Source organism: Otolemur garnettii, unplaced genomic scaffold (assembly GCF_000181295.1).
Source record: "Otolemur garnettii isolate 467f Iridium unplaced genomic scaffold, OtoGar3 scaffold00019, whole genome shotgun sequence".
NCBI classification, from domain to species: domain Eukaryota; kingdom Metazoa; phylum Chordata; class Mammalia; order Primates; family Galagidae; genus Otolemur; species Otolemur garnettii.
The window spans coordinates 24,167,083-24,178,136 of record NW_003852414.1 but is presented as its reverse complement, the minus strand read 5'-3'; positions in this window follow the sequence as shown (position 1 = coordinate 24,178,136).

The window sequence follows — 11,054 nt, the reverse complement described above, 5'->3', positions numbered from 1 at the left end:
CTGGTCTCGAACTCCTGAGCTCAGGCAATCCACCCTTCTCAGCCTCTCTGAGTGCTAGGATGACAGGGGTGAACCACCGTGCCTGACCCAAACTTCTTTTTTTTAAGCATAAGAAAGGGAAGGATTAGAGAGATATTTTACGTGTAGAATGAGTTGGGTTCATAAACTGTGACAACCGAGGAGACCGTTTTGCGGGGTGAGTGTCCCCTTAAAAGTTACACGGTCTACTGGTATTTTTAAACATGTTTCTGGGCCCCAGCAGCTTCCAGGTTTGGTAACCGCCGGGTCTTTTTCTTTAGCAACCACCTTCTCCCACCTCTGAACTCTCACACGATATGAAATCTCTCCTCTTCTCCTGTGTTTCCCCCACAGCTGTCTGCTCCCACGCCCTCCTCACTCTGAGCAGTGCGCGAACACACAACGTTTTCACAGCTTCTGGTACTGTCCACCCACAGATGGTGGGTGACAAGCCCATGTGGTCCCTGGCTTGTTGAAAGCAGACCTCACGTAAGGGCAGGAAGTGGGTGGACAAGATGGGCCGCCAAGGGAACTGTATTAGCGACTCTCTTGGAGAAACACAGGAACAAATGGAATCCAAGTCTAATAATTTAGCCAAAACCAAAAAACTAGCAAGACGCACCTCGCAGTTACTAGTGAGAGTGTGTTTAGAGTTAGGAACTAAGAAACCAGGTCCTGTCGGTGCTAAGTCACAGCAGAAGCAGATGATGGTGACTGAACACACCAGCCTGGGTGACAGCAGCATGCCGTGCAGAAGGAGGTCCCACTGCTTTAAGTTGTTCCCAACTGGGTGTTGCATGATTAGCACCAACATTTGGGCTGAAAAGTAAGTCTGGGGTTCTTTTGGCTCCTATTTTAAGTTTTTAATAAGTTTTAATTTTTAATCTGCTCAGTCCTCAAAGACCCACAGCATATTAGCTCACCGCTCTGCCCCCACCAGCCCTGTCCCCCAAAGGAAAACGCCCTCAATTCTAGTCACTGTTTTGTTGTGGCATTCATCTCCCTATTTGTCACTTGTTTCTTTATTCCTATTTGTTGAGCTTTTATTATTAGACATTATTTTATTCTGTTGTGGCAGAGGAGGGCTTGGCATGCCCTCGTTTCCCTCCCCCCGTCTTCCAGAATATTTATATCAATTTTTTTGGTTAAAGGTATAACCCAGAAGTTGCTGGGACCCAAAAACATATTTAAAAATATTAGCAGTGCTAACTGGCTATTGCATAAATATTATTCAGCCAGGCCCTGTGGCTTACAGCTGTAATCCTAGCACTCTGGGAGGCAGAGGCTGGTGGGTTGCCTGAGCTCAGGAGCTGGAGACCAACCTGAGCAAGAGTGAGACCCTGTCTCCACTAAAATAGAAAAACTAGTTGGGCATCATGGCAGTGCCTGTAGTCCCAGCTACTTAGGAGGCTAAGGCAAGAGAATCACTTAAGCGCAAGAGTGTGAGGTTGCTATGAGATATGCAGCTATAGCACTCTACCCAGGGTGACAGAGTGAGACCCTTTTCCTCAGAAGTCAGGTGTATGAAGTAACCAGTTTTGCATTTTTCTGGAGACCACCCCGTCAGAGCCATCTGGCCTTCTGTCCCAGTCTGGGTAATAAACATCCACCTCCTTTTCCTTAAAAACAGAGCTCTAGGGCGGCGCTTGTGGCTCAGTGAGTAGGGCGCTGACCCCATATACCGAGGGTGGCAGGTTCAAACCTGGCCCTGGCCAAACTGCAACAACAACAACAACAACAACAAAAAAAAAAAACAAGAGAGCTCTAGCTCTTAATTAGACATGTGGTCTGGAAAAAGGTTATAGCCCCATCCTGGGATTCTGGGATTCTAGTTTTGTTTTAATTCAACAAAGTTTTATTTACTTCTCAATTTCTGCCCGAGGTGCAGCTTTCACTCCCAGTTGAGTGTGGGGTCCTCACTCCCGCGTTGCCCTGGCTGTGCCCTGCCAATCCCCCTGTGATCTCACCCCACCTGCCTCTCCAGCCTGGCTCCTCCCTGCCCTCCCCTCATTTCCAAACTCCTCGTCACACTAAACTGCTTAGTTCTTCAACCTCCTTTGGGTTTAGGACGCCTGTTCCACCTCAGCCTGGGTAGTTTCTGCTCGTTCCTCAGGTTTGCGTCACTACCTGTGTGAGGTGCGTGTGGGGGCACGGCCCAGCCACAGTGGACTTGCCTCTCTGCTCCCACGATGCTCGTTCCGCCTGCGCCCAGCACTCCTCACGCTGCCGAGGCGACTGAACATTCACGGTGCAGGAAGGTCTCCTCTGCACCACCCAGATGCCGGCGCCGGCCAGCACACGGTGGGCTCGTCTGTTTAATGAGCTCCTAACAATTTCTTTGAGCTCTGAACATTTTTAGTGTAACTTCTGGATGAATTTATTATCAACATTCTTTAAAGTCAGGAAGTTAAGGCTTGTGATGCTTTAAGGTAATTAATAACGTGCATCAAGGAACTCAAGGAGACGTGCTGCTGTTGCTTTGATTTTTCGCAGTCTCTGCTCAAACCTCTGCCATCAGTAGGAAGGGGATTCTGTAGCTAAGGGGACACTGAAGTGTGACAATGATTCAGCAGGGTGTGAAAGCCATTGGCAGGTGGCAGGACCTAGCGGTAGGAAAGGAGAAACGCAGTGGGTAGCTGCCACGGAGCTCAGATCTGCCACGGAGCTCAGATGCAAGAAGAACGGGTCATCTCCACATCTGGCCACGTCCAGCCAAGGTGTGATAGTTACAGTGACAGTGGCTGTGCAGCACTCCCTCCTCCCCGCATTTGGACAAAGCATATTTTCTGACAAAAATAACCCTCCTGTTCACTTGCCCTCTTGGGCTGCCCACTCCTTGTCCATGCAGCCTCTTGTTCTGAAGAGCACATCCCGTCCCACTGGGGACAGCCACATCGGCAGACCTGGGCTGACAAAGCATTTGCACTTGGGTGCTGGCACCCGAGTCTCGGAACTGTGGTGGCACTAGTGAGCTTATTTATGTGGGAATAGAAATAAGAGGCTGAGTGAGCTGGCGAATGTCTTCTCCAAACAAGTGAACCTGGAACTACCAGCAAGGGGAAAGTGATAGGTCTTGCTTTTTCCCAGTGTTGAGAGACGCCGCCTCTCTACTTGTCTGCACGGCACAGGGAACATGATTCTCTCCCTTTCCCATCATTACTTACTGGGTGTCTTTGGCGTACTTGTCTTTGGCTGCATCTGGCTGGTTCACAAGGCTCTCTGTCCAGACCTGAAGGTCATTCCACCCAGCTGGGAGGTGGGCTGTCCCCGCAGGTGCACTGGGGACCCTGGGAGGCAGTGTGTGCTATGTCAAGCAGTGGACAGGGAAAAGTCCAGCCCGATGCCCAGTCCCTGGAGCAATGTTATATATTCTCACCCTCAGCTTGCCTTGCAGCTGACCAGTAAGACAGGACAGAACCCGGGAGGAGGGGGTTCCAGATTAAAGACACATACTGCTGCTCCTTCTCCTATCACAAATGCAGACGTGATGTCTGTCACCGCAGCAGCCACACTGTGGCCTTGGGGGAAAGGGCATGTCCTTGGCATTATCGAGTCTCTGAATCGGGAGTAACTGCTGCTTCCTCCGGACTTTCTTGTTATTCAAGAAAAACAAATTCCAATTTGTTTAAGTTTCTGTTAGTCAGTTTTCATTTACATGTAGCTGAAAGCATCTGTGATGGGCAGGAGCACTCAGGAGATAAGACTCTGCCCTGTCAGCAAAGACCCCCAGGTGCTGGTGAGTCTTCCTTAGTCAGCACTGGTTTCACCTGATAGCTGAGTTATCTTCCCGTGGGTGAGATTTGGGGTGAACTGGGGAGGCCGCCCCACCCAGAACAATTCCTGCAGTTGTGTTACTGATGCTGGACTTCCCCACGCAGAGCCAGACAGGTCCTGTGTGTAGCGTCTTCACATATATGAACACACACACAGGCACAAGTGCACACACACGCTCACCCACACACAGGCACAAGTGCACACACATGCTCACCCACACATAGGCACTAGTTTACACACATGCTCACCCATACACAGGCACAAGTGCACACACACGCTTACCCACACACAGGCACAAGTGCGCACACACACACGCTCACCCACACACAGGCACAAGTGCACACACACGCTCACCCACACACAGGCACAAGTGCACACACACACACACACACGCTCACCCACACACAGGCACAAGTGCACACATACGCTCACACACAGGCACACGTGCACACACACACATAAGCACGAGTGCACATACACACACACACGCTCACCCACACCCAGGCACAAGTGCACACACACACACGCTCACCCACACCCAGGCACAAGTGCACACACACACGCTCACCCACACACAGGCACAAGTGCACACACATGCTCACCCACACACAGGCACAAGTGCACACACATAGCCCCCAGGAGGCTCCTGAGGGGGGAGCAGAAGTGGAGCCAACAGCTCTGGGAGTCTTGCCCAGGCTGAAGTTTTACTCATTGCTGATCCTACATCCCCGAATCCAAATCAGATCTCACTTTCAGAAACTTCTTCCGTAAACCCAAACCTCCTGTTCTGTAGCGCAGACTCCCCTCCCATCCATCCCTGACGGCGTCTGCAGAGTGTTGTTCCCTCTGCCTCCCCTGCAGGTGCTCCTTCCCATGTCCAGCTCCTTCCACCCTACCCTCCACCCTGTCCCTGGGCCACACCCTGCATCCTGAACAGCAGGACTCTAGTCACCCTGGCGCTGTCTGCTGTCTCAGTGCCAGCTTGGTGGCCACAAAGATGGGGTGGGGTGCAGGCTTAGCTACTATGGGAGGAGGAGGAGGTCTGGGACCTAGGGCAGTAAAAATAAATTTTCTTCCTTTTTTTGGAACAGAGACTAAAGCCTACAGGATAAAGATTGGGGGGGGGCAGGGAGTAAAGGGTGCCCTGGGAATCCCTGCAGCTCTCACCTTTAACCTCTGTGCCTGCCCCTCGATGCCCTGTCGTCTCACTGTCTGGTCCACAGAGGCACATCAGAAGGGTCGTTTCCTAACTCCACACTAAACGTGGAGAAAAGCTCCCTGGGCCTGACCTCAGTTTAACTGGAATTCCGGTGGTGATTTATTTACACATGGGAATTAATAAAGCTATTCTTCCAAGGGAAGAGAAAGGTGGTTTTCTTACATCTGCACCAACTGAAATAGCTTTGTGCCAGGCGGTCAAAGGCCAAGTTCTCAGCACCTCTGAGAAGGTTCTGGTGACAGCTTGGTTGACAGTGCATTTAGGGTGTGACTGAGGAGTGCCCTGGAAGGCACCCAGAACACAGGCTGTCCCCCCCTTAGACCACGGCAGTCTCTGAAGGAAAGTCAGAGGGTCAGGGTGGTGACTGGGGGGGCTTCTTCCCCAAGGGAGCCAGGAGCTCCTGCCCGGTGTCTCCAGTGGGCCTCACGGTTTCCTATCCCTTTTACCAGCAAGAGTTAAAGCCTTCCTGGTCCGTAAGTAACCTCAGTTCCCTGGGACAAGACCCCAGATGTGCTGGTAATGACATCATGGTTTCTTTACTGGGTAAGTTCCTTCTACCTCTGGATAAGTTTGTTTAAATGGAGGAATGTGGAGTAAATTAAACTCATACTTTTGATATTTGGGGATTAATTTTAGGTGATCTATATGTATTTGGTATTTCTAAGTATTTGTGATTTTACGAGAATGTGGCAGGTTAGAGGATATAGTTGGACTGGCCTTGAGATTTCAGTTTAAAATATATAATTGGGTCATTGATGCAGACTTGTGATTTCAGCTAAAAGGTTCAGTACAATTTTATTATGATTATAGGCAATGTGGGAATACTGAAGAGAACCTGAGATTCACTTAGCTGGTTAAGCATCTGAGAATGTGAGTGAGCAAATTGGAGTATTTAAAAGTATACAGCATTTCTAAACTCCTCCCTGACTTAAAAGATTAAAAATAAAAGTATACAGCCTTAACTTTACAGATGTAGCTTTCAGATTTTTAAGTCAATTTGTTTGTTTGTTTTGTTTTGTTTTCTTGAGACAGAGTCTCATTATATCTCCCTGGGTAGAATGCCGTGGTGTCACAGCTCACAGCAACCTCAAACTCTTGGGCTTAAGTGATTCTCTTACCTCAGTCTCCCCAGTAGCTGAGACTACAGGCACCAGCCACAACGCCTGGCTATTTTTTGTTGTTGTTGTTGTTGTCATTCATTGTTGTTTAGCAAGTCTGGGCCAGGTTCAAATTCACCAGCCCTGGTGTATGTGGTTGGCACCCTAACCACTGAGCTATGGGCGCTGAGCCTTGTAAGGCAGTTTAACTAAATTTCTGAATGGGACTAGTCCCCTAAATTTCCCTTAGCAATAATTGTTAAAATTTTTCTACATTATAAAGTTGTAAATCGAATCATGGGGGGTTTTATGTTAAACGTAAGTGCTTATGGAAAGCATAAAATTTACAATTTGAATGAAATGGATGCTAATTAAAATGAAAATAATTTCAAGCAGTCATATATATATATATATATAAGCCACCCTTGGTTACAATGAAAATATAAAATTTGATATTTTCACAAATTGTAAAAGTCTCTTACTCCTTACATTTGGCCAGTATTGAATATTCTCCACGTTTTCCGGCGGAGGAGACAGAGGCAGGGCAGAAAGAGGCCGGGGCTGAGGCCACCCTGGCTGGCTCCCACCTGTTTTTCAGTTTGCCCTGACATGTCCTTGTCACAGGCAACGAGAAACCCTGCAACAGAGAATACAGTTTCTTCTCTGGAGATTCCCTGAGGTTGCCTTGACTCTGTTTCCCCTCAGCAGCCGCACCGTGTTCTGGGAAGGCTATGTGGCAGGTGGCGATGGCCTGGCCAGGCACGGGGACCCGACTCTAGGAAGGACGCAGCCAGACACTGAGAGGGAAGGTCCCTGGAAGCTGATCTCTGAGGATGCAGGATGCAGGGGAGGGGGTTGACAGCTGTGTGGCGTGATGGGGAACCACTGCCAGCCGGGTGACCCAGGGCTAAGGCTCTGCCTGTCCTGGTCTGGCCGGGTGAGTCACCTCCCTGGCTGGGGGAAGCCTTGTTGGCAGTGACGTGGGGCGAGTACTTGCTCTGCTTGAATCAAGAGTTTGTCCTGATGCTCTGAAGCCTCTTTGTAACATTGAAAAGATTTTTTTTTTTTTTTTGGTAGAGACAGAGTCTCACTCTATCACCCTAGGTAGGGTGCCGTGGTGTCACACAGCTCACAGCAACCTCCAACTCTTGGGCTTAGGCAATTCTCTTGCCTTAGCCTCCCCAGTAGCTGGGACTACAGGCACCCAGCACAATGCCTGGCTATTTTGTTGTTGTTGTTGCAGTTTGGCTGGGGCCAGGCTTGAACCTACCACCCTTGGTATATGGGGCCAGCACCCTACCCATTGAGCCACAGGCGCTGCCCCTGAAAATATATTTTTTTAAAGGGCTGCTACGCACCTGTCAGGGGGCCTGGGCTCCCTGGGAGCAGGCCAGGGACAGCTCAGCACCCTGTGGGCTATGGTTCTTTTCAGGGGCCATGCTCCATGCAGCCCACTGGTGAGAGCCTCCCCGGGGCCCCTCATCCCTTGTGAAGACCAGGGGCTCAGGTATATTCTGCTGCTCCAGCAGGAAGCTGCAAGGACAGTGGGACAAATGGCACAGCAGGGCTCTCCTTCTATCCTGGCGGTTACTGCAGATCAGAAAAGGATCTGTCCCTAGAGACAAATCCCAGTTTCTGAAACTGCAGCTGAGAGGAGGAGAAAAGGTAAGTGGTCACTTGCTGCCAGAGTCAGGGCAAAGCAGGGGATTATCAGGAGAGAGGGGCGCACTTGGCACAGGGGTGTCTGCAGCAAACAGCCGTCTCCCCTATCCCCAGCCACAAACCTGCTGCTGATCAGCACCTGTCCACGTGAGTTCAGACATCCAGCCCTGCAGCCGGCAGGCCCCACCGTGGCCCAGATGCCCAGGCCAGCGTGGACACAGCTCTTCCCTGGCACTGAGGCTGGCTCTGACCCAGTGCTGCTGGGAGGGCATCTGAGGGTCATTCAGATCCCTGTCAGTGAACTTCACCATAGGGATCTTGTCTGGGCCCATATCCTTTAAGGGGGAGTGTTCTCTACAGCAGGATCCAGAAGAGGCCAGACCTGAGAGTATAGGAGGGATGGAACTGGCTATTGGAGGGGCCACATGGCAAGGAATGAGGGTGGCCTCCAGGAACAGCCTAGCCAACAGCCAGCCAGGAATCAGGGACCTTATTCCCACAACCATATAACTGAATTCTACCAACAGGAGGGAGCTTAGAAGAGCAGTTTCTCCAGAAGCTCCAGAGGAGGCCGATGCCAGCCAGGAGGGGCCTGTGCAGAGACGTAGCCTTCTGGCAAACTCCAGGGAGCTGGGGGGCGGAGGATTGAGGCAGCCAGACAATACCACGCAGAGGGCACGGGCTGGGGATAGCCAGGGAGTAGGGGCAACTTCTGTCTCCCCACATCCAGAAGGGTGGCAGAGGTCTGGGAGGCCTGCCCCAGGCACCCCTTCCTCCTTCACACACATTCTTTTCACCAGGGTCCGCTACCCCCGTCACAAGTTCCTGAGCTGCCCTGGAATTCCTTCACTGGGCATGAGATGAGGCCTTGTGTTCTATCATCACAGAGGAAAGGCTCAGAGTGTAAACTGCTGGCTAAGGAAAAGCCGGGCAGAGTGAGGGGTGTTAGACCGTTTCCTACCTGAGTGTTAACTGCCCCTCAGAGACAGCACAAGGGCATTCAGCCTCTGGACCAGGAGAGGAAATCTAGGAAGGGGCCCCTTCTCCCTGCAGTGAGGACAACAGAGCTGTGGCCACGTGCATCTGCCACCCCGAGAGCCTGGGCACTGGTGAGAGGGGACAGAGGTGGTGCCTCCCTTTCCTCCATTCCCTGGCCAAGGAAATCCCAGAACTGAATTGCGGTTCTGAGAGCAGGTCTGCCCAGGGAGGGGTGCCCTGCACAGGGATCACCTCACAGCTGAGTCCCCCCCCACCCCATGCTTTTCTTTGGTTCTCAATGGGGGTCCAGAAGTAGCAGCAGGTGGAGAACAGCCTCTAGAATGCTGGAGATGCAAGTGCTTGGCCACCCTGCTCCAGGGTGAGCGAGTCAGAAACCCAGGGGAGGCCTCCAGCCTGCCACCCAGGCCTCCACGTGGTTCTGACCTCTGCTCAGGTTTGAGGAATTCTGTCCTAAGGTGCAGGCTACCAAATCATGCTCCCCGAGGTGTCCATTGCTAAAGGATGACAGAAAGAAACGGATGCAGAAGACCTGACCAGGCGATCCCTGTGCTTTCCTCAGAAGTCCTAGCAAATACCTGAGATTTCTAAAACACACTTACATGTGCCCGGAGTCTTTAGATGAAGAATAACGTGCAAATCAATAGTCCAGCAGACAGAAAGGAAAAGCCAGCAGACACAGGGTCAGTAATGATAAAACTTTTTGATTCTGTGACTCATTGTAGACAGGCCTGAAAATATATTCTCAACGTAAAATTGCTTCAAATATTTTCTCCAGGTCTGAAAACCAGAGGAAACTTGACCCATGACCCCTACCTATTTCTCCACCAGCACGGCCATGACAAGTTCATCCTTCAGCCCCGTGTGGCTTAGCAAACCCACACCCTGCACCCTGTTCTGCCGCGGCGTGAATCTGCCAAAGTGGTGATTGCTACCTGGTAGCTTCTGGCCCTGTGAGGGAAAAGGTGGATAGTCCTAGGTGGCCGAGTCTGATTGACGGTGAAGGAACCAGTGGGCACAGGAATTACTAAACGAGAGTAACCCTGAGAGGCCTGTTACCTGTATGTGGGAAGGAAACAAGACAGTAATGAATGCCAATGTTCTTTTTTTTAGTTTTTGAGTCAGAGTCTTACTCTGTTTCCCAGGCTAGAGTGCTGTGGCATCAGACTTGCTCATAGCAACCTCAAACTCCTGGGCCCAAGTGATCCTTCTGCCTCAGCCTCCTGAGTAGCTGGGACTGCAGGCACCTACCACAGTGCCTGGCTAATCTTTTTTATTTTTAGTAGAGATAAAGAGACCTTGCTCTTGCTCAGGCTGGTCTCAAACTCCTGAGCTCAAGAAGTCTTCCTGCCTCAGCAGAGTGCTGGGGTTACAACTGCATCTGGCCGTTCTTTTATTTCTACGGATTCAGAATAGAGAGATCCAAACAGCACAGCAATCACAATATATCAGTCTGACCTGCTTTCACTTGCAACACTTCTGATACCAAACCAGTGGGGGTTTCCCACACCCGCAACCAGTTCTCCGACTCCACAGACACTGAGTGTCTACAGTTTCGTTCAATTCTGGCACTAACCACACAGGTTCAAGGGCTCGGTCCCCCAGGATTGCCCTGACTTCTGACGCTAGTCCAAAGTGCCTAGGGCACCCACCAGCCTGGCTGCAGTCCAGGGTTCCTGCACTCCCCTCACCTCAGGCCCCAATTTCATGCTCAGTAATTTGCTGGAACAGGTCACAGGACTCGGGAAGGCCCATTGCTCACTGGCACCAGTCGTCACCAAGCCTGCAGCTCAGAACACCAGCTGGAAAGGTGCAGCAGAGGCTGGGGGTGGTGGTGGGGTGGGTGGGGGGTGGTCAGGAGCCTCCACACTGTTCCGGGCTGCCACCCTCCCGGCACCTCCTGGTGTTCACCAACCTGGAAGCTCTCTGTATTCTGTCATGTGGGGGTGGTTTCTGGTGGTTTCATGACACAGGTGTAATTGATCCAGTCATTCACTATTGGTGACTAACTCAATCTCCAGCTCCTCTCCCCTTTCCAGAGGTCATGGGTTGAGCTCTAGTCTCACTTAACCTTCCTGGTCACCAGCCCCCTACCCCAGCCCTCTCATTAGCATTCAGGCGACCTTCTTATCACCCTAGAGATTCCAAGGTTTCAGGAGCTCTGGGCCAGAAACCAGCCTCCAAAGATGGAAGACACGGCCATGTGTCCCTGTGAAGTCCCCAGGGGCAAAGGTGCCAAGCAGGACTAAGCCCTGTCCACGTCCGAGGGCAGGTGGGCCTGGGCAGGT